Raw genomic sequence first — 5,064 nt, 5'->3', positions numbered from 1 at the left:
CTGCAACCACAGGTGGGGAACTTCGGTTTCCTCTGTCACTGAGGCAAGCAAGCCTCATGTTAGTTTCAAGCTTCCTGGCCGTTGGCCGCCATCTTGGCTGTCAGTTAATTTGCCTATCTCGTTTGTTAGCCAATGGGAAGGGTAGTGGTCGTACGCCAATTACCATGTTTCTCTTTTATTAGTGTAGATGTTTACTTTGAATTTATATTAGTTCACACAAACACTCCATCCATGCTTTTGTTCCGGCCCTCTGGTCCAGTTTAAGAATCCATTGTGGCCCTCGGGTCAAAAAGTTTGCCCACCCAGCCTAAGGACTGCACCACACCAGCCAGGGCTTTCCCATTGCTTTTTCCTGACTATAATTTCTTCCTAACATGAAAAGGACTTTATGACATATACTTACAAAATGTGAAGAATATATATATCCAATCTAAGGTTGCACACATGAAAGAAAAGTAAAGTTTTTATATGGTTTTGTGGATTTTTAGAGAAGAAGGGAGGGGATAGAGAGAAACATCAATAAGGGATAAACATTGATTGGCTGCATCCTGCACATCCCCCACCATGGGCATCCTGTTACCTGGGCATTCGGCCCAACTGGAAATCGAACCATTGACATCTTGAATTCATGAGGCACACTGGCCAGGCAAGAGAAATAAAATTTTATGCACCACATCAGTCAATAGTAAAACCTAAAGAAAAACTGGAGAATATAATTTGATGGTGTAAAGGAGACTTATTACTATAAAAACCCACTGGCTGTTGTGGCTCAGTTGGCTGGAGTTTCATCCCATGCACTGAAGTGTTGTAGGTTCGAATCCTCATTAGAGTACATATGCAGGTTGTGGGTTTGATCCCCAGTAGGGGTGCATAAGTCGGGCAACCCATTGATATTTATTTCTCACACTAACGTTTCTCTTCCTCTCCCTTTCTCTCTCCAAACATATTCTGCAGTGAGGATTAAAAGAAAAAATGCCCCTTGTTAAAGTTAATATAAAATCCTACATTGCTCTTTTGACAGTTCTTTTTTTCCCCAAGTTATTATAACTTCAGATCTTTTAACACGGAATACATATATGGTATCAAATACTTTCTTTTTAAAACATTTTTTAATTGATTTCAGTAAGGAAGGGAGAGAGAGAGAGATAGAAACATAATGATGACAGGGAATCACCAATCCATTGCCTTCTGCACGCCCCACACTGGGGATCCAGCCCACAACCCAGGCGTACGCTCTTGACCGGAATTGAACCAGGGACCCTTTAGTCTGCAGATCAACACTCTATCCACCAAGCCAAACCAGCCAGGGCTCAAACCCTTTCTTAAATGGTATTTTTCTCCTGCTGGTTTTGTTTTGTTTTTTTAAAAAGCAACTACTCTAAGTAAAACTGCTAGAATGGTGTTTGCACATTCAAAATTTTTTATATATCACCAAACTGACTTTGTCAACAAAATATTGTAACTTTGTCAACAAAATCTTGTCTTTACTAAAATTCATGTGTATGCTACAATTAGTGTTTGTAATATAATCTACATTTTTAATTCATTTTTCACACAAAAATTCTCAAATTTGTAAAAAAAATCACAAAAGTCCGAAATAACCAAAGCAATCCTGGAAAAAAAAAAAAAAAAAAAAAGAATGAAGACGGAGGTACCAAACTCTGACATCAAATGATATTACAAAGTTACAATATTCAAAGCAAGGTGTTAGCAGAAAAATAGACACACAGATAAATGCAACAGAATTTTGGGCCCAGAAAAAAACCCAAATGGATATGGGAAAGAATTTTTGACAAAGGAGCCCAAACACACAATGTAGAAAAGAAAGCCTTTTCAATAAATGGTGCTTGAAAAATTGGAAAACTACATGCATAAGGGTGAAACTAGACTACTGTTTGTCCCAATGTAGAAAAATTAACTCAAAATGGATAAGATCAAAAACCTAAACATACAACCTGAAACAATAAATTACATAGAAAACACGGGTACTAAACTTACAGATGTTGGTCTTAGAGAGAACTTTATAAATTAGACCCCCACGGTAAGGGATTAAAAGGAAAAAATAAATGTGTATGCATCAACCAAAAGAGCAACCAACCAAATGGGAAAATGTATTTGCAAGTAATACCTTCGATAAGATGGACAACCTAAGTGTCCTTCAATAGATGACTGGATAAAGATGTGGTACATACATACAATGAAGTACTAATCAGCCGCAAGGAAAGATGAAATATTGCCATTTGCAACATGGATAGTACTTAAGAGCATTATGCTAAATGAAATGTGAGATGAGAAAAGACAAAAACTGATTTAACTGACATGTGGGATATAAAACAAAAAGCAATAAATGAATGAACAAAGAACAAATAAACTCATAGATACAGACAAGAAAACAGTGGTTACCAGAAGAGCAGAGTGCAGGGGAGAGAGGGAGAAGAAAAGGAGAGGGCGTCAAATATGTGGTGACTGGAAATTACACTTTGGGTTAAGAGTACACTATATAGTACAGACATTTTATATGATAAGGCTGTACATTCAAAATTTATGGTACCCCAATCAATTTAGGTTGCCATAAAGAAAATTTCAAATTAGGTTTGCCATATAGAAAATTTCAAATTATTCACCTTGTCCTTTTTTGTAATGTTAATTGTAAAGGAATAAAACAAAACTGGTTGAAATGCAATACTTTGTCTGTGTTTTGTATTAGAAAAAGCAGTTACCTTTGCTGCTTTTTTGTCTCCTTCTGTGCATACACCTAGAAGCTGTCTAAGTAGAAAATAAGAAATTTCCAATTCTGTGAAGATCTCTGGTAAGGCTCCAACAGTTCCAACCACCTGCCCCACCATTCTGTCAGCATGGCACAAAGTGGGATCAAATTTTGTTCCAACTCCTGATTATAAATAAAATATATATTTCCATATTTTATTTCTTAAAATGTTTATAAAGATAGACGAGTACAGTATGTATCTATGTAATGCAGTTACATTTTGCTTATACCATATAACAGCAACATAATCAAAATCACAAATTATTCCCATACAAATAAATCCCTGCTTTCTCTCAAAAATAACACTGGAAACAAGTGTTGTTGGAAAGTAAAGAATGAAAAGATTCTCTTGATTAAATTATAAGGGTAAATGATATGCCTACCTAACTAAAAATGAATTTCACTTATTGTTAATGTTGGCAGTACACAGGTATTGACTAAACAAGATACCTACTAAGGACTCCTAGTGGCTAACTAGGTACAATTTAAAAAATAAAGCCTAGGAGAGCATTTGAGATCTTGCTCCCTGGCATGTCATTAATTTGGCTCAAATAAACCCTTATAAAAATTTAAAAAATAAAATAAAGTCTCGCAGCCATTCTAAAGAAGGGTCTCTCATGAAAAACCTCACTTCAAGGAGAAGCTGCTTGCCTCCAAACTAAACTGCCTTCCTGCACTGTGGTCCTTATAAGGCCAACACCATCCATTTGTAGCTATACAGCTGTATCCCAATTATAATTTTCACTGACCAATGAGAACATACAAATGAGTGACCAGGAGCAATATCTCTAAGTCAGCTCCTCTTTTGCTCAGGGAATGCTTTTTTTTTCCTACCCATGAAAGACTGAAGATTGTGTTTACCCAAAGGGAAGAATGGTGTGTCATCAGAGCACAGGAGAGCAGAACAAAGCAGAGTTGTCTAGATAGAGAAGGGCCTTGCCCATGGGAAGCTAAAAGCAGCCATGCAGCACAACTGAGCAGTAAAATTAAATAAAGTTTTACTTCTTTACCTCATCCAAACTGGGATTCCTGTTTATGTAGAATTGGTAACAGCTATCATAACACACGTTTATCATTATATTATTATTAGAAGCTCGGTACACAAATTTGTGCACAAGTGGGGTCCCTCTGGGTGGCCTGCAAGAACTGGGCCAAAACCCAGTCCAATGCCACCTGCAGCTCCTACCTACAGTTCCCGCTCATTCTGGCCCCGCTATGCCTGCCGTAGGCTTGCGCCCAATCAGGAGAGGTTCTCGCTGCTGCAGCAACACTCGCCAGCCCTGAACCCTGCATCTGGCACCCTCCGAAGGGGAGTGGCCTGTGAGATGGGCTGAAACTGACTCTCTGACATCCTGAGGGGATCTGGATTGCAAGAGGGCGCAGGCCAGGCTGAGGGACCCACACCAGTGCACAATTGAGCCAAGGAGGGACTGTGGGAGGGCTTCAGTGCATGTCTGGCCTATCTCGCTCAGTCCCAAACTGCAGGATCCCACCAGCAAGCTAACCTACCAGTCCGAGCATCTGTCCCGTGGTGGTCAGTGCACATCATAGTGACTGGTCAACTGCCTGCCCCTTGGGGGTCAGTGCACATCATAACGAGCGATTAAACAGCCATAGCATATCATTAGCATATTACTCTTTGGTTGTTCAGTTGTTCTGATTTCGGTCTACTTGCATATTACCCTTTTAATATATAGGATACTAGAGGCCCGGTACACAAAATTTGTGCACGCAGGGGCTGGGGGAGAGGTCCCTCAGCCCAGTCTGCACCCTCTCCAATCTTGGACCCCTCAGGGGATGTCCGACTGCCTCACAATCCAACACCACTCGCTCCTAACTGATCACCTGCCTGCTTGATAGCCCTTAACAGCTCCCCTACTGGCTTGATGACCCCTAACTGCTCCTGCCTTGCCCCGCACCTGGGACCCAGGATTACCCCCTCTGCTGTTAACAGGCACCTGAAATCCAGGCTTCCCGCCCTCTGGCTGGCCACAGGCACCCAGAACCCGGGCCAACTGCAGCCACAGGGAACCATAGGCAGGCAGCTTCTCCCGGGACACTGTCGGGAGCTATTAGAAATATTGGCTTAGACAAAGCCATCTTACAAACTGTAAGTTTCTGGTTCCTTCAGAAACTCCTAATTACCAGAAACCACCTGTGTCTTGCAATTTGGCCAGGAGTTAAAAGATAACCTACCCTCACCCTAAGTACACAACTGCTAAATCTCCACTGACAATCACACGTCTCCACTGATAAGCACACAGCCATCCGACGGCTGCTAATTCACGCATCTCTGC

The 5,064-nt window shown here is 40.7% G+C and overlaps 1 long non-coding RNA gene across 1 annotated transcript in view; it reads right to left on the bottom strand.

Annotated features, from left to right (window-relative positions):
• The window catches only part of LOC102762808, a 17,324-nt gene extending 12,653 nt beyond the window's left edge, over window positions 1–4,671 (bottom strand). Inside the window, exon 1 of the long non-coding RNA XR_435490.2 lies at window positions 4,659–4,671. This is a non-coding gene — a long non-coding RNA (uncharacterized LOC102762808). The remainder of the gene's footprint in view (window positions 1–4,658) is intronic.
• Window positions 4,672–5,064: the final 393 nt, after the last annotated feature.

The sequence above is a fragment of the Myotis davidii genome, unplaced genomic scaffold (assembly GCF_000327345.1).
Source record: "Myotis davidii unplaced genomic scaffold, ASM32734v1 scaffold1257, whole genome shotgun sequence".
NCBI classification, from domain to species: domain Eukaryota; kingdom Metazoa; phylum Chordata; class Mammalia; order Chiroptera; family Vespertilionidae; genus Myotis; species Myotis davidii.
Note: the sequence above shows the minus strand (reverse complement) of the source record. Positions and strands in the feature narration are given on the sequence as shown.